The sequence below is a fragment of the Canis lupus genome, chromosome 37 (assembly GCF_048164855.1).
Source record: "Canis lupus baileyi chromosome 37, mCanLup2.hap1, whole genome shotgun sequence".
Taxonomy (NCBI): domain Eukaryota; kingdom Metazoa; phylum Chordata; class Mammalia; order Carnivora; family Canidae; genus Canis; species Canis lupus.
Window position 1 is genome coordinate 15,138,428 of NC_132874.1, and position 24,423 is coordinate 15,162,850.

At 41.1% G+C, this 24,423-nt stretch overlaps 1 long non-coding RNA gene and 1 other non-coding gene across 2 annotated transcripts; both read right to left on the reverse strand.

Annotated features, from left to right (window-relative positions):
• Positions 1-10,483: 10,483 nt before the first annotated feature.
• On the reverse strand, positions 10,484-24,420 carry LOC140625964 (uncharacterized). Its single transcript, XR_012025220.1, has 5 exons — positions 24,353-24,420; positions 19,794-19,854; positions 18,209-18,283; positions 11,203-11,306; positions 10,484-11,074 (listed from the first exon to the last, which is right to left on the reverse strand). It is a non-coding gene; the product is annotated as an uncharacterized lncRNA (long non-coding RNA).
• LOC140626495 (U6 spliceosomal RNA) lies at positions 12,169-12,277 on the reverse strand. Its single transcript, XR_012025668.1, has one exon. It is a non-coding gene; the product is annotated as a U6 spliceosomal RNA (small nuclear RNA).
• Positions 24,421-24,423: the final 3 nt, after the last annotated feature.

Consider the following 24,423-nt stretch of genomic DNA (forward strand, 5'->3'; position numbering starts at 1 on the left):
TGGCACTTGAATTGTTCAAAGTGGCAGGAAAAACATTATATCACTTTAAGAAAATAAAGGATAGGATATCTGAGATTTTGAAAGCCCTCTTGTATAGAGGTGTATTCCTATTCAGTGGGTTCGATATATTCCTAATCAGCGTACAGGGTGGAGAAGGGCCAGAGTTCATTTTCACTACCTGAATGAAAGTATTAGTTGGCACAAATGAATGGGGCATCTCAAGTGCATTAACCTAGAGTAGTACATTTTGTGTGCTCCTCCCTGCTAGCAAGAGACTGTCATTGTGGGCTGCACAGGGAGAAAGAGCCAGTCCTTGCCCACCAGCACGTGCCTGCAAGACTTGCATACTTAGGTGTATTCTTGAAATGGGGAATCCCATTAGGATGGAGCACCCAAAAGTCTACCTAGCCATCTACTTCTGAGAGTCCTGGGAAGTTTGGCTAAACCTATCAAGAGCTTCATGGGAACAAATTAACAAATCATTGCTTGATTTACTACAGTGCTTTAAAAATAAACAGTTGGTAGAACCTGGGCTAGGATAAGAGACAGACCACTCTTCTGGGGGCACAAGTCACAGTAGCATGGCCCAATTAAAATGGAGGCTCTCTAGGGAGTGCAGAAGGTTTGGAAGGAGCAGGCAACATCTTGAGCATGTTATCCAGACCTGTGGCTCCCAATTGCCTGGCCCCTTGTTATAACAGCTTAGTGTGGGATCAGAAGCTTTATTAGATGACCTTGACCAGGACAGAGAGAACTTTTTCAAGTCCCATGTTGCAATGAACTCTGGCAAGAACTGGGCACTCTGTAAAATAAACTGGTGGTTTTATCAGAGTAAGAGACAGTAATGTGATTTGTCTGTTGGCATGATACAAAACTTACTTGTTTTATCTTATGAAGACAAGGTTGAGTTCCAGCTTCCTTAGAAGTAGCAATACCAATAGCAAGTATTTAACCAGTGTCGAGCAGGTAATTGCATGGTTGGAACAGACAAGTTCACTGGATTTCCAAGTCTCCCCATCTGCCCTCCACTCCCACCTTACACACACATGCCTACGGTTTGAATTGCCTTCAAAGACCCAAGAGACTATAAGCTGCTCCAGAGTCAGAGACATTTCAGGCCAAAGCTTACTACATATTTCCTAAATCAAAACTGCACAGGCTGCATTCATTCAATCTACTACTTGAGAACAGTTGCTTTCCATAGCTAGACACTCAGCAGTTGTAAGTAAGAAACAGGGCTCAAGTGGAAAATATTTGTATAGGGAACAAAAGCAAATGGTGTTGTGTTTGCCAACGACATCTTGGAGAACCAGTGGGTAGTAAAAGAGGGAAAACAAAGAAGCCTGATATTATAATATGCCTTTCTTTCAAGCACACACATACACAAAACCAAAATAAGGCAAGCCCCTTTAAGGGGGAACGTTTCTGGCAGAAATAATTACTCTATACTTATTGCTGTTGGAGTTGTGGCCCAACAGGGGAATAAAAAGGACAAGGCAATGAAGTAGAGCTGCAAGGGGGACCAATGGGCATTGAGTCATTTACAAAGGGCTCAGTTTGTTCTACCTGGAGAAAGGAGTGTATATTTTTAAAATATCACATTTAATTAACACTTGAAGAGAGGAACCTAACGGCTCTCACAGTGATTCTAGGCAGCTTTTGTATGAAACAGATGAAGGGGAAAAAACCTGATTAGGCACTGGCCTTAAGCACAGTTTCCTTGGATTTCCTTTTTCTTCTTTACCATATAATAACATGGCTGAAAATTAGTTCTGACAGCTAATCAGGGTGAGTGGCTCTTTCTTTTCCTGGAGTGGTTAACAAGTACTGTGCATTGTGCCAACACACCATACTACTGAATGGGTGTGGGAAGGAAAGAACTGATTAGTTATTTCATTGCAGCCAGCTCTGTGCCTCCCTACAGTCGAATCAGAGGGATCCTGTGGTTACTGGGGTCTGGTATGTGTCTGAGGGCAGTCTGGGAATGTCAGAATTCAGTTCTGCTAATATGGTGGCTCTCTTCCTCTTTCCCACTGGTCCTCATGCACCCCAACCCCCATCTGTCTCCAACGTCTTTCACTAGTCATTACTTCTGTTTCTGATGGCGTATTGGCGATCGGTACTATTAAGATGGAGTGTTGGACTCTATGTAAGCTGTTGAATGATAAAGCAAGAAGTAACTAAAGACAGAGGAACAAAATCAAATCCTGGCTGGCTCAGAATGAAACAAGTATTCGAGTGTAAAGGTCAGATGTGAAGTAAGATCACCCCAGGTGAGCAAGCAGATGCTTCCCTCGCAAAGGGGTGTCTTTGACTTGGTTGAAGGGAGTTTGCCTCACCAAGAGTTTTGTTTTTCCAGCTTGGAATGTAAAAGGACGATCGTGGCTCAAAGGCCTGCAAGGGAATGGAATGGAAGTAAAGAGCTTTAAGATACTCAGATGAAAGCTCTGCAAAGGGGTACAATGATTGCCCCCACCAATTAAAAATAATAGCTACAGCAAAAGTGGCCAAAGGGGTGGTATCTGGGCCAAACACAGCCCACGGATTCCATGACACCTGCCCTGGAGCAGATCTCATTTGAAATCCTGAAGAGTATCCCTGAAACTACAGTTTCTGACATGTCCCCTTCCTAGGGGAAGGAACCAAGGGAACGGGTTCTGGGTTTAATGGGCAACATGACAAGCCAAGACCTGAACTGTGGTATCTCTGACTAAGTTGAGAGTAGCCATGTCCACATCAACGAGCTGGGGTGCTTGGTCATGCCCTGCTGAGCTCTTGGCTAGGCTTCTGGAAGGTCTTCCTTTTAGGTCATCCTTTGAAGGAGGAGTGGGCACTCATATTTTCCAGGCCATTTTTCTTTGGCCTTTTGGAAGGAAGTACCCCTGAAACAAGAGTGAATCTTTCTTAGCACAAATGTCCTGGCATTTCAGGGCTCTGTTTTGCTGTGTCCATGTTAGAAGATAAAAGAAAAAAGGAAAAAACAAAACAAAACAAAACAAAAAAACCCAAGTCTTCAAAATTGCTTTAAAAATGCATTGGCTGTATTTTGGTTGGATGGACACTTGTCCTGTTTTTTTTTTTTTTATTGTGTTCAAACATATATAACAGAAAACTTATATTTTATTCATTTTAATAATGTACAATTCAGTGGCATCAAGTACAATCATAATGTTGTGCAACCACCATGACTATCTAGTTCCAGTACTTTGTCATCACCCTAACAGGAACTTGTCCCCATTAGCAGTCACTCCTCATTCTCACCTTCTCCACTCCTGGCAACCACTCATCTGCTTTTTGTCTCCATGGATTTGCTTCTCCTGGATCTTTCACATAAATGGAATCATGCAATATGTGGTCTTTTGTGTGTGGCTTCTCTCGCTTAGTATATTGTTCTCAAGGTTCAACCATGTTGTAGCACATCTCAGTACTTCATTCCTTTTATGGGTGAATAATATTCCATTGCATGGATAGACCCCATTGGGTTACCCATTCATCAGGTGATAGACGTTGGGTTCTTCCCACCTTTTGCATATTGTGAATAGTGCTACTGTAAACATTTGTGTGCAAGATTTTGTTTGGATGTATTTTTTCAGTTCCTTTGAGTACATGTCAACAGAGGAATTGTAGGTCATATGACAGTTCTATGTTTTCCTTTGTCAAGGACTGCTCACCTGTTTTCCATAGAGGCTGCACCATTTTGCATTCCCACCAGCAATGTATAAAGGTTTCAATTTCTCCACATTTTCACCAACACTTGCTATTTTTCTGTATACTTATTGCCATCCTAGTGGCTATGAAGCGATATCTTGCTGTGGCTTTGATTTGCATTTTCCTAATGTGACTAAGGATGGAGAACATCTTTTCATGTGCTTATTGGCCATTTGTATATCTTCTTTGGGGAAATCACCGTTCAAGGCCTTTGCTTATTTTTTTAAATTTTATTCATTTATTTATTTATTTGAGAAAGAGAGAGAGCACATGAGTAGGGGGAAGGGCAGAGGCAGAGGGAGAAAGGGGTTCCCTGAGAGCCCAATGTGTGGCTCGATCCCAGGACCCTGGGATCATGACTTGAGTGGAAGGCAGACAGATGCTCAGCTGACTGAGCCACCCAGGAGCTCCTTTGCTTATCTTTAAATTGAATTGCTTTTGCTTTTGTGTTATTGACTTGTAAGGGTTCTTGAAATATTCTGAATATTAGACTCTTACCAATTTGTGATTTACAAGTATTTTCTCCCATTCTGTGAATTGCCTATTTACTCTCTTGACTGTCCTTTAAAGAAAAAAGATTTTATTATTTATTCAGCAGAGACAGAGAGACAGAGGCAGAGACATAGGCAGAGGGAAAAGCAGGCTCCCTGCGGGGAGCTCGATGTGGGACTCGAACTCAGGACTCCAGGATCACGACCTGAGTCAAAGGCAGATGCTCAACCACTGAGCCACCCAAGTGCCCCAACTGTCTTATTTTTAAAGAAAAGATACCACACTAAGCATTTAGATGCTTTGGGGAAAGGAGTACCAAATAGGATAGCAATAACCTTAACATTTCTGACCTAAGGGAAGTCTCCTTGCTGTCATTTTTTTTTTCTTTCATGTGCTCTGGTAGGTAGCCCTCATCCCAAAGTCTCCCTGAAATAATTACAGCCACAATTAGCTGTGTAAAGATTCCATGTTTTAGATGTGGTGCTGGATGCCTCAACTGCATTTTCCTCTATCCTTGCGGCTAGTGTGCAACATAAGAGTTATTAACTCCATTTTACAGATGAGGGAAAGTAAGGTGCAGATATGTTAATGAATGACTGAAGGTCCCCAGGCTTGCAAGCAGCAGAGACAGGATCCAAACCCAGGCCCGACAGACCTCTGCCTACTTACCTACAGGTTCGTTAAATTTTGTTCTGGGAAGATTTGGGGCCTCCAATGTGGGTGTTTCTGGGGTCAAGCTCACTAGAATCAGGAGAATCAGTAGCAGGGTTGGGTTCCAGGGGCCAGCACCCACTCCTAACAGAGCAACTCTCCTTTGATCTTCTTTATAATTTGGGGCTCAAGTGTAGGACTTAAAAAAAAAAAAAGAGGCTTCCAGTGCTTTAAAAAATGTTTGAAAACCACTGTTAGTTCATGCTGCTTCATGGAAGAAAATCCCAAAGTTCTTATAACTTCTTGTAATATAGAAGTTTGAAGAAAAGTCAGTTCTAAATGCGGAGCTGCTGTTTGGCGGGTATGAGGTTTCAGTTATGCTAAGTGAGTAGTTCCAGAGATTTGCTGTATCGCAAAGGGCCTATAGTTAACAATATGGTATTGCACAGCATAATTTTAATATGGTATTAAAATTTGTTAAGAAAGTAGATCCCACGATAAATGTTTTTACCACACACACACACACTCACAGCCACTAAAAAAGCCTAAGGAACATGAGAAAACTTGGGGGGAACATGGGTAAGTCTATTACACTGATTGCAGTAAGGGTGTCACAAATTCTTGTGTGTGTTCAAACTCACCCAACTGTATATATTAAATATGTGCAGTTTGTTGTATATCAATTATACTTTAATCAAGCTATTTTGCTTTTAGATTTTATTTATTTATTTGAGAGAGAGAAAGCACAAGCAGAGGGAGGGACAGAGGGAGAAGTAGGCTCCCCACTGAGCAGGGAGCCTGACATGGGGCTTGATCTCAGGACCCTGGGATCATAACCTGAGCCGAACGCAGATGCTTCACTGACTGAGCCACCCAGGTGCTCCCCCAATTTAGCTCTTTTTTAAAAGGAAAACCAGTTCTTAGCTTTACTGATAGAAACCTGTTGTGTTATATTTGCACCCCACCCCCTCCACACACACACTCACATGCACTCCCTCCGTCGTGCTATTCCTGCACATTCCATTCCAGGTGGGCGATGCTAGCTCTGGAGAGAGTTGCCTCTGAAGTCCTACTCACAATACAAGAAAGAAAGAAAGAAAGAAAGAAAGAAAGAAAGAAAGAAAGAAAGAAGCTTTTGCCAGCAACCACACCCACACTACTTCCTGGCAACCAAGACTGTCACCACTCATCAGTCAGGTATGCGGCCGGCTCACCTTTGATGGCATCCTCGAAGCCAAACAGCCTCAGAGACTCTCCAAACCAAAGACACCTATCTGTTCTTTTATTTTTCAATCAGCAACATGAGTTACCATCAATCCTCAAGGGAGTCCTTGGCTCTTCATCATCCATCCCTAGTCTCACGATGGTCGTATTCAGGAAGAGAGCCGTTGTGCCAAAAACACACGGATCTGAAGCCAAATCATAAGAAAAATAGCTTGCAGGTGATTGTCTTCCCAGGCTGATAACTAGCTTGGAGGAAGAGGTGGCTGTGTGGCCGGGGACGGGATCACGAGGCTGCTCATGCCCACTTGCACTTCTGATCACCTAGACAGAGCTGGGTGCTACTCTGGGCCTGGAAATCCCCTGTGCACCAAGGTTAGGTTTGGTCACCAGCTCTGCATTCTGCTTCTTGGAAGACTCCAGTAGCCCCCAGGGGAGTTGTCCCACATTAGAGTCGGCATCCCATGGTCATCACTCCGTGGAGATGCAGACCTCCAGAGATGGTGAGGGGACTCATCGTGACTGGGCGGGGACCGGGTTTGTACAGCTCCTAAGAACTGCATGCATCTTGGGTTTCTGAAACTTTACTTTGGGGGCCAATAAATTGTTGCCAAGGTATCTGCTCAATCACAGTTCTGGTGTGGAACCACGGAAAGAGGTTTAATGCTACTGAGTGCTTTGGTCAGAGACAGGGAAGGGGTAAGGGGAGAATTTCCTGCATATTAGAGAAATTGAGATCCAAAAGTAGAACGCCTTTTCATCTTCCAGTTGGGGGGTTTCTCCAACTTACATATCTTGTTCCCTTTTGTTTTCAAAATGTACTCAACTGAGTATTCATTATCAAACTCCTATGGGGTGAATGTGCTTCCTGGCCCCCTTAGGTGTTGACCATGAGCACTTCGGCCCAAGCAACCTGAGAACAGAAACTGTGGAGCAAGCAGGTGTCAGCAGGATGTGTCTTCCAAAATGGCAAAAGACCTTCCCCACTTCCAAACCCTTTTCCCCTGATGACTTGCCCAGGTACCACTCTGATGTAGCCAAAACTGTTCTAAACTTTAAACCACTGAAATCACTCACAGGTTCAGCCAATCAATATGGTGCCATTGCTGCCAGAAGGCCCCTGGTAAAGTACACACGGTGTCGCAGGCTCCGCTGCAGAGTGACCCAAAAAGGGGTTCCCCCCCACACCACGTGAACCCAATGAGGTACAGATTAGAGCAAGGCCAGGTTCGATCTGCTGCTTGCTGCTTTGGTGCACACACCCATGCTGGGCTGTGCCCGACTCACTTATCCAGGTAGGAGGCGGCAGTGGGTCTCCAGGCTCCAGCCACAGGAATACAGTGAGTCATCCTGGAAACACGACATGCCCTGAGGTTGAGAAGGGGCCTCTTTGTCTCCATCCTTGTTCCTTTCAAAGCAGAGCAGATGACCTCTCATTTATTGTCTTCTTTACAATCAGGAAAAATTCTTCCTATATCCCGAGGAAGAATCAATGAAGAGCCATCTGTTATAGCCTGGCCTGTCTTGCTTCCCAGTGTCCCAGGTGTTTATACAGTGTAGTATCTAGGTTTTTGTGACAAAATTTCTAGGTGGCAGTGACAGGATAGAGAGAAAAGGTACCCCACTACACGCACACGCACACACGCAAGCTGATGGTGAATCACTGACCACTGTGTTGTGCCCTTCAGTCAAGCCCAACAGTTATCTCTACTCTCTATTTAACCAGATATGAGATTAGTTGATAGGCCTTTGGGAAATGGAAAGCCACCTGAAGACATACAAGAGAGAGGAGATGAGATTTGGTGGGGTAGCCTGGAGTCCCTGGAAGGAAGGCAGTACAATGAGGTGCTGACGTAAACCCTCTAGATCTAGAGATGGTGTGGCCTTCGAGTTAGATCTTCCTATTGAACCCAGCTAGCAAATCTCAGGGATCCTGGGTCAGAAAACCCATGGGTTGATGTAGAATGATCTCCGGAATACTTTTCTCTTGGGACTGACAAGATTTCAAAGAGCAAGAAATAGCAAATTTATGCTTAAGGATATGTCTTATATGAAATGAAAAAAAAAAAAAAAAGCCCTCCTTGGTCTGAAATATAGATTGTAGGCAGCATTTCAAAATAATCACAGGACCCAATTGAACACAATGGGTTAGATATACAAAATATGGTTAGTACATGCATACTTTTTATTTTTCAAATTGTAGCATGCCAAATTAATTTCTATAACAAATGGAGAAAGAAATTGGATTTTCTGACTAATTATGCTTATTGATTTTTCAAAGTCATGCCTTAAAACAAAGAAAAATGGTGAAGGCTTAAAATTGCAATAGGACTATATGAAGAACCTATATTTGAAATAATGTATTATTTCTATTTTGACAATACCTATCATTCTTCTTATCAATGAGCAGATCAAGGCTCCTACCTTCAGGACACAGTGCCCTGTGCTTATGCTGGGATATAGACAGTTCTAGATGTATTTAGGATTCAAGGAATAGGCTCCCTTACCTAGGATCAACTTGCTGGAGCTTAAGAAGTTTCTATGAAGCAGAGGTGCCTGAGTGATGCAATCGGTTGAGCTTCCAACTCTTGATTTCTGTTCAGGTCATGAATTCAGGGTCATAGGAACAAGTCAGTTGAGCTCTGCATTGGCTCTGCACTGAACATGGTGTCTGCTTAAGATTCTTTCTCTCCCTCTCATGTCATCCCCTTGCTTATGCACTTATTTTCTCACTCAAAAAAAATAAAATAAAGAGGTTTCTAGGAAGTAAATTATTCATGTTCTTTCACCCTCCCAATTATAAAAATCATCTGTGGCGAATAGCAAAATGTATAGTTGGAGGTCATGTGATGCTTGATGCTTTTTTTTTGATGCCCCAGTAACAATTTTACCTTGGGACCAAGAGTCATACCTGATCTAAGTCTCATTGTTAACCATGAACCAAGACATCCGATTTAAACAATTGTTTTTGTTTTTATTTTGTCAGGAGGGAAAATGGCACAGTTGTTAATGAGACAGGAATTCAAAAATAATATATATACACCTCTTTCGAGGTATAAGACTGAAAAGGCGCAATTTCTAACAGATTGTTTAGCTTATTGAAAATACACATTTTCAAGAGAAGACAGAGAAAAGGAAACCGCATTCCAAGAGTTTCACTTCATATGTCAAAAACCTGGTGACACATCTACACCCCTACCCACAGCCCCATGCCCTCCATTTCCCCATCCTCTGACAAAGGTCATGCTTCTGAGCAGTGCTCACCCTGTAATCAAGCTGAGATGGTTTTACCCAATACTGCAATTGCCTTGGTGGCTCCCTATTCCCACTCCACCTTATTAGACAACACAGATACATACATCTCTGTCACTGCAGAAGGTTCTGTTGAATAGTGCTGAGCTAGAGGATATTTCCTGCAATTACCTAGAACTAACATCTTTTAAAGCAGCACCCTAGTCATCACCAGTTGGCCGGGCAAACATGTGATGGGCCTGCCATCTCAGTGAGCACACAGAGTGTGCTGGTTCAGCAAAGCCACAGCGAACACTTTTGTTTCCAGAGTTCACATTTCCTGATGCATCAGGCTTCTGGAGCTGTGCCCTCACTCTTCCTAGATCCCACAAATTTATAAACAGTGTTGGCAGTCAATGGAAAATAGGGACATGGCATAAGAAACATTGCACCTGACAGCAAGAAAAGACAATCTGACCCCTTTTAAATTGTGTCCAAAAGGCATGAGGTCACATTAATTTTGTTCCCATGTGTAGATTTCCCCTGATGCACAGCATAGCAGAGAAGATGACTGGATCTAACGGAGTTAGAGTTGAGGGAGGACATGCTGGAGGAAGAGTACTTTTGGAAAGTGCAGCTTTATGTCAATTGCATGCCTACCACAAGCATCAGATGGATGCAGCAACGGGGCTTCTCTTCTTATAAAGGTGGCCAAGATCATGGAGAAGACAGCCATTTGCCCCCAGGGGCAGAGGCAAGTTAGAAACAGAAACAAACTACCTGTCGATTTGATGATTCACTGCTGAAAGATCTAATTGTGAGCACAGGGATTTACTCATTTTATAAAATGTTAGTGAGCACCTCCTATGGTCTCTACTCTTGAGTCATCCACGGTCTAGTGGAGGAATTTAATATGTACACTGATTCTTAAAGTATAATGTAATAAATGATTATTTGTGAAGTCAGTGGTGAGGATGATGATGATGATTAATGTTTACTGAGACCTGTTCAAGTGGCAAGCACTTTTCTAAGTGCTTTACATGAAAGAGTACAAACATAGATGCTGGAAGGATCCCTAGGTGAAAATATAACACACTATTTTTCAAAATTTCTGGGAAATTTAACATAGAAACAAAGCAAAACTTTCATAAGTTATTTGGAAAGAGAACAGTAGAGCAGTTTAGATAATGGTTTTTATTTTTTTCAAATAACTTTTTATTTTGGAATTATTTAACATTTATGGAATAGTTGCAAAGAAAGTATCTGGAGCCCCCAGATGATAGTGGGTTTCTGACTCAAATAGGAATGACTTTAAGTCCTAATTCTGCTATTTGTTATCATGTCCTTAGACAAGTTATTTAGCCACCCATATACTTAGATGTGGCTTCTCGAATTATAAAATGGCATGATAATACTTGCTTTAGAGGTCTGGAGGAAAGAAAAAATTATAGCATACCTGTGAAATGCTTGGTACCCGCTTGGGCCACTGATGTGCATAATAAACATTAGCACTTACTATTATTTATATGGTTGCTATATTTGTTTTAAGAAACTAATGAAAATCATATGTTACAATAATTTTAAATGTCCAATGTCTAGCAATTATAGTTTTAGCTTTCCAAAGGATAAGTTCTACGTCCTTCCTTATCTTTCTCCTTTCCTTAGGCAGTTGAAGGCACTCTTAATTCTAACCTCCACCCAGGCTCAGTCCACACCAGGTTAAATGGATCCACCATCTTCATGTCTCACATTGTCAGGAAGCTCTTCCCACCTAAAAAAAAAAAAAAAAAAAAAAAAAATGGAGGGAAGATGGAATGGGTGTACTCATTGCCTTAGACAGTTCAGATTGCTGTTAACAAAAATACCAGGTGGCTTAACCAACAGACATGTATTTCTCACAGTTCTGGAGCTGGAAGTCCAAGATCATGGTGCCAGCAGATCCAGTGTCTGGTTAGAGCTGACTTCCTGGTTTCCAGAAGGTGATCTTCTCATTGTCTCTTCACCTGACAGGGAGCAGAGAAAGGAAAAAATTCTCTCCAGTCTCTTCTTTTATAAGAGCTCCAATTCCATCATAAGGGCTCTATCCTCATGACTTAATTATCTTTCAAAGGCTCCCATATGGGGCAGCCTGGGTGGCTCAGTGGTTTAAGCATTGCTTTCAGTCCAGGGTCTGATCCTGGAGGCCCAGGATTGAGTCCCAGGTCAGGGTCCCTGCATGGAGCCTGCTTCTCCCTCTGCCTGTGTCTCTGCCTCTCTCTCTGTGTCTCTCATGGATAAATAAATTAAATCTTAAAAACAAACAAACAAAGGCTCCCATCTCTGAATACCATCGCCTTTGGGATTGGGGTTTCAATATGTGAATTTTGGCGTTGAGTCCATAGCACCCATCCAGGATGAGAGGCTGGAATGTCCTTTTGTGGTCTGTTCAAAGGAAGCTCACTGAGGAGGCTCACAAAGCACTCTCTCAGGAACTCTGGGCATGGATACCAGACTCTCTTCAGTGTGGGGCTGGTGAAGGATCCATAATTCAGCTTCCCAGGGTCACCCTGCTGAGCTGGGAATGAGGTGGAAGGGCAGAGAACTGGGGGGGCTAAGCAGTGTCTCCTCTTTCCTTCCCTGTCTGTGAACTCTGAGGTACCTAGGGCCATTTCTCTACCTCCCAAACACAGACAACTCCCAGGACTCCCCCCACAGGCCTCTGTGTGGCTTATTAGGGTTATGCACGTTGACCTTCATCATTAACCAATAGTCCTACTTCCTGATTTCTTTAGAAAAAAATATTTCTTTCTAGATAATATCTGGGCTATGCATTCAAAATCTGTTTTCTCAACCTTCAAAATTTAGTAAACAGTCAGGCACACTTGAATTGTTTCTATATTTCTCTCTGCTACCAGGAGATATTTCTTGCACAGGGGCCATGCTAATCTTCTCTGCATTATTCCAATTTTAGTATTTGTGCTGCCAAGGGGAGTGCTAGAAGACAATTTGATTATCACTTAGCACTCCCCTTGATTAAAACAAAGACACCAGCTCAATACTGTTTGCTTTTCCTCCTACCCTCCCTTGCCCACACAAACCTGCCCCTTCCCCAACACATGTGCATTCGCAATCTCTCTCTCTGTTTCTCTCTCAGAGCGAGAGGTAGTGATAATTCACAAACATTGGACTTTAGGTCAATTTCAGTTGCTCTTTTCAATTCCTAACAAACTTAGCAGGGGCATTGGGAAATTATAGGTCATTACAGTCTGAATGGAAAGCCCCAGGTCAAGGGTAACAACTTCTCTTTAGTTTAAAAATTAATGTTGCCCTTAAGAGAATTTTGAAATACGTTTGAAAATCATTCCCATCAAAGTTTTTTGGAAAGAATTCAGGCTGCTTGCAAAGGAGGGCCTGTTGATTAATTCAGCACCTCTATCATGCCACTCCCATAAAATATGCAGCAAAAGTTGTTATTACAAATGTACTTCCTGGTGGTAAGGTCCTTGTGGTCCAGATGGGCATTCTGATCAGGTGGTGGCTGTGAGCACAGGCACTTTGCAAGTACTTTCTATGATAAGGCCTAATGCTTATTGAGTACTTACCACCTTATAGGCTCTATCCTCAGAACTTTGCAAAGACTGTTTCATTTCACTTGCACGGCAGCACTATGAATTGTCCACTATTATTAACCCTACTTTATAGCTGAAGAAACTGAGACACAGAAAGTTTCGTTAACTTGTTCATGGGCATACAGGTGGGAAGAAACCAGGATTTGAAGTAGGGCACACTAATTTTGATGCTCACACTCTTGGCCACCGTACGAAGATATTATGCCACACTTTGCTTTGGAGGCCACACTTCTTTAGAAGCCAACCTTTGACTGCAGGCAGGCAGGCAGCCTCACCAAAATAACAGAAAGCAAATTGAGAGCCATTGAAATCATCCAGCAGCTTGCAGACATTTCCTCTGTCATCCTCTTCCTCGTAACGTCCCCACAATGATGTCTCCGATGGCAGACAACAGGACAATAGCAGTGCCAGGACGAAGGGGTGGATTTTTCTCTTTGGCCCTGGATCCCAGGGCTTCTAGACCCAGTACATTCTCTCTGAGCTCCTGAGCCAGTCTTCACCTTCAAAGTTATAGCCAGATCAATGGAACCAGAGATGCTCACACTAACGCCACTAATGAGCCAAAAAACTATGTAAAAACTCTTTTTATATTACTACTATGATGGGGGAGAAGATCATTACACCTTCAGTGAAGTAATTATTGTTTCCAAAAACATGTAAAAAAAAGTTAGCTTCCCAGCACTTCAAGTAAGTTCATTGGCAAGGAGGCCTTATGGTTTGAGGACAGCCTTGAAGACAAGTGGCTATGTTTCATTTATTCCCTATTAGGACTTTCCCAAATCCTTTTATCAAGATTCCTTCTGATTCTTGGAAAATGGACAGAGAAAGGAAATCGGTAGAATATCATGGACAAAAGTTTAGACCTCTTTAAGACAAGTACACAAAGAAAGGGCTGGTGTCAAAGAAGACGGCCAGAAGGAGACATTTCCTCCAATCAGCTGAGAACCAGCTCTACTTCTGTCTCCAGGAGCTCACAGTCCATAAAACATTCTTATCCAGAGCAGGCCATGTTTCAAAGAAATCTACTTTTATTGAAGGTAAGAGAGAGAAGCTAAGTTTATTTTGCATTGGTGTGTGATTTATTTTGGATGCCAATACATAATTGGATTAACTTTCAGTAGCCCCAAATGTCACGAACATTCTGGAGGAGAATGGTGGAAATTGCTTAGTGATCATAGAGGCACCTCCACCAACGGGATAATGTGAAGCAATTCCAGTTGAATAATTAATTTGTAATAATTTAGACTTCTTGGCATGTAGAAAATGCCAAGGAGGCCAACAGATTTGACCTTAAACTTCAGCTAATCTGGTAAACAAGTATTCTGTGAGGTTTCATTTAATTTTCATACAATTTGAGAATGGCATTTCTATTCAGAGGGCAGCTGAGTAAATGATTAGCCGAAACAACTCCTTTTGGTCAAATGACTCAACTCTGCAATAAGCAATCTGGCAGTTTTGTTCTTTTCTTTTCTTTTCTTTTCTTTTCTTTTCTTTTCTTTTCTTTTCTTTTCTTTTCCTTCCCTTCCCTTCCCTTCCCTTCCCTTCCCTTCCCTTCCCTTCCCTTCCCTTCCCTTCCCTTTCCTTTCCTTTCCTTTCCTTTCCTTTCCTTTCCTTTCCTTTCCTTTCCTTTTTTAAAGTTAGTTTTTTTTTTTTTTTTTTTTAAAAAGCATGGCAACCTTTCCCTCACTTTTATGAAACACTGCCCTATGTTTCCAGGCAGAAAAGCAAAAACTTTCAAAAGGTCATGTGATGTCATCTCAGTCATGTAGAAATAAGAAAACCAACTAACAAGCAAAAAGGATGTATCTGATAACAATCTTTGGCAGCATGTCTTAAAGCAGAAAATATAAATATGCATACATATATATGTAATGCTAAGAGGATTTCACCTTGAAACTTCATAGCTGTAATTCCATAATAAAGACCACTTGTTTGTTTGGAGCTAGATTATCCTTAGAGCTGGGTTTTACAAGAAATCAGATCCTGTTTCATTATAGGAGGCATTGTCAGTATATCATCCCTGAATACAAGTTTGAACAGATGTAGTAAGAGGCAAATAAAGCCTTTTCCTCATCCCAGGCCAGAGGAGTTAGTGCACACAAACACAGACTGGGATCCTGAAGTTCGTGCATAAGACTTTGGGGGAGAATATATCCTCCTCCTACAGGATCATGACCTGTCCCACACAGGGAACATTGAATTCTTCTGACTTCTGTCAAGCAATACTCCTCAACTGGGGGTGATATTCTCCCCAAGGGGCTTTTGGAAATGTCTGGAGATATTTTCGTCCTTCTGGGAGCTCCAGGTCCACTGGATAAAGAAAGCACATCAAAGAGGCACTACAAACTCTGAAGAAATTAATTTATTACTGGAACCATAGCTTACAAAAGTCAAGCCAGGACCTGAGTGCTAAACCTAAACAGAGTGATTGATTAAAATGAAAGATTTAAATAAGACTCAGAGACTCTTAAGATAATAACCAAAATATCTAAGATACAAAAGAAAAAAAAAAATCACTGGCCACACCAAAAACCAGGAAAAGCAGAACTTGAATGAAAAAAATGGTCATCAAGTGACACCAACAACAGAGATGAAACAGATACTGGAATTATCTGACAAGGATCCTATAGAGTTATTGTAAAAATGCTTTAACGAATTTGCAATTCTCCTAAAAAATGAAAAATAGAAAATATCAACAAGGAAATAGAAATTAATAAAAAGAACCAAGATGAAATTATAAACCTGAAAGACACAATATCAGAATTTTTTTAAAAATCACACACACCTCATTGGATGAGCTCAATAATAAAGTGGTGATAACAGAGGATATAATTGATGAACTTAGAATGTACTCAATATGAAAAACAGAAAACAGACTAGAAAAAGTATAAACAGAGCCTCAGGGAACTGTAACAAAATCCCCAAATTTATATCATGGGAGTCCCAGAAGGAGAATGGAAAGAAGAGTTGGAATGAAAGAGTATATTCAAAAAGAATAATGGCTGAAAATTTCTCAAGTTTGGTGAAAGACATTTAAGAAATTGAACAATCTCCAAAGATGATAAGTCCAAAAACATCGATGCCACAGCACATCATAATTACACTTCTGAAAACTAGAGACAAGATCATCAAAACAACTAGAGAGAAACAACACATCAACCATAAGGAACATAAATTCAAATAAAAACAGATTTCTCATCTGAAATCATGAAGGCCAGAGGGAAGTTGCACATTTTTCAAGTGCCGAAAGACAAAAACTGTCAACGGTAAATTCTATATCTTACAAAAGTCTTCAAGAATGAAAGGGCAATAAAGACATTCTCAGATGAAGGAAAACTTAATGAATCTTGCTGCTAGCAGAATTGTCTTTAAAAAATGGCTAAGGGAAATATAGTTTACCCTTGCAAAATACCAGTTTAAACTTCCTAAATCAGCTTAAATGTGGATTTTTTTTTAAAGAGTTGACAGCAAAAGCCACAAAGTGTTTATTTGCAACTGTGTACCTGAGTCTCTACAGGATCAGATCAAAGAGGACTGATGCAGAGGCCCCACCTGCTGCCCTCTGAGTACCCAGGAAGGCCTAACAAGGGTATCAGCAGCTCCTGGGGATTTCAGGACCAGGGAGATCTGCAGGTTTCCCTGTGTGCCAACAGGATGGTTGGGTTGAGTGCTTTGTACTGGCAGGAGGGAGGCTAGGCTAAACAAAGGAACAGCCCAGAGGGCAGGCACCACATTGTATAGGAAGTCTGAGCCCTTGATGCCTCTGCCCCTTATCTTCCATGAACTAGTCTCTGAAAGCTGCAGGGGCAGCTGGGAGCTTCAGACCCCTGCTGGGCTGGCCATAGATCTCCCGCCATGTGCTGCCCTGGCTCTATGGCCTCCTGGAACCTCGGGAACTCGTGAGTAGCCACAACTGCCAATGGCTACGGGCTGGTGGTCTACTTCTGGGTAGATGGGGCAACTGTAGTTGTAGTACACTGTAGTGTACTTCCAGACCTCTGTTGCCACCTGTGGGCCCAACAACAGCTGATTCTACCAAGCTAAGGCCAGCAGGCAGAGGAATGTCACCATTGTGGGCCAGGCCCAGCCTCACTGCTGCCCCTTTGGCTGGCCCAGCCTACCTATACACAGAATTTTTTCAACAACTATATAACTAGTACTATAAATGCATTTTCTCTTCCTTATGATGTTCTTAACATGTTTTCTCTAGCTTGCTTTATTGTAAGAACACCACATATAAGACATATATAGAATACTTGTTAGTTGACAGTTATGTTGTTGGTAAGGCTTCCAGTCAATAGTCAGTTATTAGTAGTTAAGCTTTTGGAGTGTCAAACACTACATGCAGACTATACAGGGGATTGCTGTTTCTAACTTCAGCATTGTTCAAGGATCAACTGTACTTCACGATGAAAGGTAATGATAACAGAAGGAAACTCGAAGCATTGGAAAGGATGAAAGAACAATGTAAGGAGCAAAAGTATAGTACACACAATAGACTAACTCTTCTCATGAGCTTTCCAAATTGTATTTAATGAGTAGAACAAAAATTACACCATCTGATGCTTATGATATTTAAAAGAGGGAAAAGCAAAGAGACTAAAGTGGAAGCCAGGAGCCCACACTTCATTTCAAATGGTAAAATGTTAATGCCAATAGACTCTAGGAAGTCACGTGCATATACTGGCATTCCCAGAGCAACCACTAAGAAAACTACACAAACAGATACACTCAAAACCACTATAATTCAATCAAGATAGAACACTAAAATGTGTTCAAACTAATACATTGGAAGGCAAGAAAGGAGGAACAGAGGTACAAGAAATAGAGGAGACAAAGAATAACAAATAATTACATAGTAGACAACTACCTTAAATGTAAATGGTCTAAATATACCAATTAAAGGACAGAGATTGAAAAAAAAAAAAAAGAAAGAGAAATTGGCATAGTGAGTTAAAAAAATAAAAACAACCCCCACAACCCATCAATGTTGTTTACAAGAAACTTATTTTAATTTCAACAAAATAGATCAGCAACAAAAGGCTTAAGAAATATGTCCTATGTTAGTATCAATTTACGAAAAGAAGGAATTGTAATATTAATATTTACAAGAAATTCACTTTAATTTCAACAAAATAGATCAGTAACAAAAGGATTAAAAAATATGCTATGTTAGTATCAATTTAAAAAAAGAAGGAATTGTAATATTAATATTAGGTGAGGTAGACTTTATCTGAACAAAAAAAACTTACTAGAAGCATAAAAAGATATTACATAATGATAAAAGGATTACTCACCAGTGGGACATAGCAGTCCTAAAGATGTATGCACCAAACAATAGTCTCAAATACACACAGAAAAATTTGATAGAGCTGTAAAGAGAAATACTTGAATCCATAATTATTATTGGGGGTGTCAATACCTTCGTTCAGCAAATGATATAATTATTAGATAGAAAACCAGCAAATCAAAGAGTGGTTTATGTATTTAACTGTACATGAATCCTACATATTTCTATACAGACTGCCAAAATAAAATAACCAGAGCTTAACTGCTGATCTTAGGGTGAAGTACCCACGAGAGCAGAAATTCACATGAGAATTTCAAAAGATTGAAACTAGAATGTACTGCTGGTCAGCACTGAGTGTGTTTCTTAATTGTGCCGATTAATTCAGGGTGTAAAAATCTGTTGAAAATATCTGAGTTCTCTTATGAGAAACTGAGCATGTCTGATTAACACGGTATTTGCAAAAAATGTGAAATCTGACTCAGAGGCTGAAAAGGCCATTTCTAGGAAGATGTTTTCTCTTTAATAACTTCATCAGACCTCATATAATCAAGTGACAAGCTAATTCAAGCAAGAAAAAAATCACCTGAAAATTCTAGAACTTGGGTACAAAACAAAAACAACTCAAGAAAGAGTGAGAGCTCGCTGGCCTGATTAAGAGCGTTGTATTCTAGTCACTGCTCCCCCACTAATAGCTCTGTGATTTGGGGTAAGTCCTTTAACTCCTCTGAGCTTTAATTTTCTTCTCTGAAAGATGAAGAGGTTGAATTAACTGACCTCAAACGGTTCTTTCCCGCTTTGAACTTCTACAACAATGTGTCAATTTCATGCTTGTAAACAGGAAGAGTTCTTTGGCCTCTCCACTAAAAATGGATCTTCAAAAAACTGCCAAAGGACAACTTTGCTCCTCTGAGTGAATCTGAGAAGATCAGCACTGAACACTGTATTCCTGTGAAAACCAACCCCAAGAGCAAAGAGCAAGGCAGGTTTGAATGAGGTTTCCTGGTGCAACAGACAAAGTGGTGGGCCAGGAAAGTTCTCAAAGAAGATAGATGCCTCTGCCTTTTAGAGTTGGCTTGGTTTGGTGGCTGGAAACCCACCCATGTTCTCACCAAAGAGATTTCAGAAGGGGCCTTCCATGAATGTTCTGGTTTTTAAAAAGCAGAGTAGTCACAGTGACCTCTGAGAAAAGCAAATGTTCTGAGGTGTGTCATCAATAACCCAATGGGTGAAACGCTTCATTCTAACTCATAGCTGCATGTACAACAAATGGACAAAGGCTCGTAGGGATGCAAAAGCCACTGAAAATAAGAGCCTATTTCCCCTGAACCTTGACTCCAATTGGATGTCACACACACATTTAATTATTTCCAGAATCACTTACCTTTTACTGAGGAGAGGTCCTTTAAAAGTCACTGAGGTATACTGGGTCAGAAGCAGCAGGGGTTTTAGGGAAATGAAAACAGCTCTGAGTGACAAGGATGGTAATTATCAGGAAACCCAAGGATTAGAGAGCTCCCTAGTTCGATATTAAGAATACCATAATACCAAAATTGATCCTTGCCAACAGATCTTTACCAACATCTGGTATTTACCTGCAACCATGAATAGTTCTGAGGTTCCAGAGGTGTATCAGACTCCCTAGGAGGAGCTCACCTAGGAGGAGATACACCAGTTAGCATTCCAGCCGGAAAAGTTAGCCCATTCAGATGGAAATTTAATGATGGGACTATTTACTGAAGTATGGGCAAAGTTAAGAGAACCTATAAAGTATGTGGACGTACACCAGCTTTAAAGGGAATGAGCCAATTTGGCTCTGTGCAAGAGGCTAAGTAGAATGCAGCTAAGTCCTGCTGACCTATCTTGAAGCTTAAAATGATTGGGATTTATTGGCTAGTTGTTTGTTTAGCACCAGCAACTGGAGGGGCCTCTCTTTTGAGCCAAAATGAAACCATACGTATCAACTTTTTCAACATAACCTCAAGAATTCTGAGCTCTGCCATCATTTCCTTCACACCACTGTGCTACCTGTAGCTAACACCACAGAGCATCTTTCAACACCTTCTGCTCTAGTTGGCTCCATGGTATGTGTGGGGGTTGGCTTGGGGCTTCCCTCTAGTGTCTTCAGAGGCCAGGCTTGGTAAATGCTCCTTTAGCTCAGTAGATGTCCTGGCTTTAGGAAGCAAGATAATCACCACTGTAGGTACCCCAAGTCCCATTTCACACTCGAGGTGACTAATGCCCCAATGAGGCTGATGGCTGATCATCCCACAGTAAACTAGAGCCCAGGTTGAGCCCCTGCTTTTTGTACTTCTTCATTTTGTGACTGGCCTAGGAATGGGTTATAATCTCTACTAGACAAAACCATTGTTCATGCTGGTGGTCATGGCTACTTTACACAGTGAGATCACATTAATCCTTATCTTCTCCTACATGGCATCAGGGGTTTCTGATGATTCACTCAATGCATTTATCTTGAAGTCAATCTCCTGAATAGTTAGAATGACAGAAAATGTGCAAGATAATTTAGGTTCCATTAATAGGTTATACATACCTCTATTATAGTACTTATCACATTGTGCTATGATTTTTTAGTTTAGATTTCTGTCTCTGCCATTTGACTATGAGTTCCTCCAAGGCCTGGGTTATGCCTTACTCATCTTAGTATTCCAGCTTCTCACCAGAAACCAGCAACTGAACACTTTGATTAGATAGTAAGATTTTCATGAATGAGCTGGCTTTATAATAAGGCTCAGTAGACAAGTATGTCTGGTATATACATATTTGTCCATTTGACAGACATTTATTAAGTTTTTATTGTGTGTTCAGCACTATGCTAAGCTCTAAGAATCCAAAAACACCATCTCTGAGCCCAGGGAGATGAGAGTTCATGAAAGAGATTCAATTTGAATTACTATGGACTAAACGTTTTGTTTCTCCAAAATTTATATCTTAACCCTTAAAATGATGGTGTTATGGTGTTAGGAGATGGGATCCGAAGGAGGTGATTGAACTACAAAGGTGGAGCCCTCATTAATGGAACTATTGCCCTTACATGGGAGTCCTCAGAGGGATCTTTCATCCCTTTCCACAGGTGAAGATGTAGCAAGAAGATGACCATCAATGAATGAACCAGGAAGCTCTCAGCAGACATTGAATCTGCTAGTGCCTTTACCTTGGACTTCCCAGACTCCAGAACTGTGAGAAATAAGTTTTTGTTGTTTATAAGCTACCCAGCCTATGGTATTTTTGTCATAGCACCCGGAATGGACTAAGACATTAATAATCAGCATGAAACATGCAGAGATGCACAGGGTATTAAGGAAGACTAGAAGGGAGTTTTTTAACATGGCTTGGTTGAGATGTTCAGAGAAGAGTTTCTAGAGAAGGAAACTGCTAAGCTGCATTTTAGAGGATGGTTATCAGATATCCAATCAAAGACATGTTGAGAGGAGGCCATCACGGAGAGGAGGTAGTAGGAGCAAAAGCACTGGCGCATGACCTAGCCAGGTGTGGTTGGAGGAACATCAAAATGCTCTCCTGTACATGATATTGATACATTAAAGGGCTGGAGAGGGATATGGTTGGACTGGCTTTTTGGATAGACTCACTTCCTCATCTAGGGAAGAATGGAATTAGGGATAAGACTAGAATCCAGGAAACCAGTTGGAAGACAGCACCAACTGGGAAGAGATTGGGAAGACTTGAACTAGGGTAGCTGTAAACAAAATAGCAAGAGGAGGATTGACATGAGTTTGATTTGGGAGATGAAGTTGGCAGGATTTGGGCAGTGCGGGATACAGAGGAGACAAAGAAGGCTCCCAGGCTGGACAAGGGGGCCAACCCCCCAAGACAGAGGATGGAGACAAGAAGTCAGATTTGGGGCAAGCTAGTGAATTCATTTTAGACATCTTGAGTTTAAAGTGCATCTGACTCATTCAGGAAATATGCAACAAGTAGTCAAAGATACGTTTGAAGCTTTGTGGGGATGGAGAGAGGGCTGGGAATACAGATATAAAATTTGTGATTATAGACTGGAAAGTCGTGGCAGAAACCGTGATAGTGGGCAGCATCACTAGGGTAAGTATATAGGGAGAAGGGCAGAGGCCCGGAGTAGCTCCCTGGGAAACACAAACACATAACATGCTGGGAGAGAAGGAGGAGCTCTCAAAAAAGATCGGGAAGGATGGTTAGAGCTTGTTGGGAGTATTGGGAGGACAGCTCTGTTTACAAGAGACCACTCCAGGTCTCGCGCTATTATCCTCCACAGAAACTACCTTAATTATGAATTAACACCTAATTACATTGTTATTTAATGTCCATCTCCCTAACTAGAATAAAACCTCCATGAGGACAGGGATTGGCTATTGCTCTCTCTCTCTTTTATTCCTCAGGGAATCCACAGAACCTCATAAGTACTCCTCAATTAGCAGTTCCTCAATAATTATTTGTGAAATTAAAGGTTAGTGTTCTAAACTCCCAGAAGGTAGAGAGTTTCCAAGAACATTACTTTTAAGAGTCAAGTTATCTGTTCAATTCAAAATGTGAAATATGGTTATTTTATATTTTTAGTGTTTCCTGTAAAAAAAAAAAAAGTGTATTTCTGTCAGTCTTTTATTAAGTTAGGAAACAATTATCTTCTTCTCCTGAATATGACATGAGGCCTCCAGATACTAGAAGAGTGGAGAAAGGCAGGCTAATAGCAGATTTAGTATGTATTAGTTTGTAATATTTTGCAGCTAAGTGGTGACACTATCTTTATTCCACAAAGCTCCACCTGGTCTCAGAGCAGGAGACAGATGGCCAAAGTACTTCATGAAAATTTATCAGTTATTCAACTAGAGATACAAATTGTGGTGTGAACATGGTCACAAGGTAGAATTTTCTTTAGACAACATTTCTCTGGAAATTTTTATGAGAAAATACATTGAATTAAATACAGACAGATAGATAGATATAATATGTTATTCATTAAAATGGTAACAAGTGGATTCCAATGTCAAACACTGAACAACTTACAAATAAATTTAAATAGTTGTATCAATATTTTTTGAGGGGAGAGGAGAGAGAGGGACAAAAGGAATCTTAGATAGGCTTCACACCCAGCACCAGAGCCTGATGTGGGGCCCACTCTCATGACCTGAAATGAAATCAAGAGTTGGACACTTAACCCACTGAGCCACCCAGATGCCCCAACTGTATCAATATTTATGAAAGGTTTCATCTATGGGCATTGAGATTAATGCAGGAAAAAAAAAAAATCCAGGTGTTAAAAGGCCAGGTTTCCAGGCCAGCATTGAGATTAATGCAGGAAAAAAAAAAATCCAGGTGTTAAAAGGCCAGTTTCCAGGTTGGGTATACATGTTCCAGATATTTGAGTCTTTGTCTGCCTGTCTTTTCTCACTTTTGCCCCAAATCCTTACCCATCTGCAGAATTCTGCTTGAGATTTTTGTAAAAAGGTATCAAACCCCTAATCTATAATGATGTGTACCCTGAAAACACCGCAGGAAACATAGCACAATAACCTATATGTGCACCAAGTTTCAAAACAGATCTGATTCTTTCCTGAGAGAATTTTCCCATGGCAGAGATAGAGGAATAAAAGAGGGTCAGCAGAAAGTGGAGAGACATCACAAAGGCAGTCTGAGGGCATGCAGAGCAAACATTGCTTCGTTATGGTCAGTGCACACTGAAGCTCTGTCTCTTACTACTTTTTGAGCATCCTTTTAACAGCCCCATTTGAAAATGAGGTTCATAATAGTACTTACTTTGTATGGGTGTCTAGAGTGTTAAATGAGCTAATATTGTAAAGCACTTAGAGCAAGGCCTGTCACATAATATGCCCTGTCAAAGCATGAACTGCTGTATTTGTAATTTTAACCTAGGCCATGGAATTGTGTACAGTTTTATGTCACCATTTGCCAGATCATCCCTCCCCTTGGGAACACTTATAATGATGACCCTCTACTGCTGGCTGAGGTTTGCTTTCCCCACCCCTGCCACCATATAGAATTCTTGATGTCTGGGGTCTGATACTCTTAGGAGGTGGGTTTGCTTTTGTTTTGCCCTCCGTGTGTATGTAGCCTGTAATTCTTTCTCCAACTACTGGTTAGCCCTGATTAAATCATCGAACAGCATCAGCTCCAGACTTACATAACAACATTGGGAGCTTTCCCTTGGGGCTTTGCTCAGAACCCTCTGAATCAGTTGCCCAGGGAAACAAG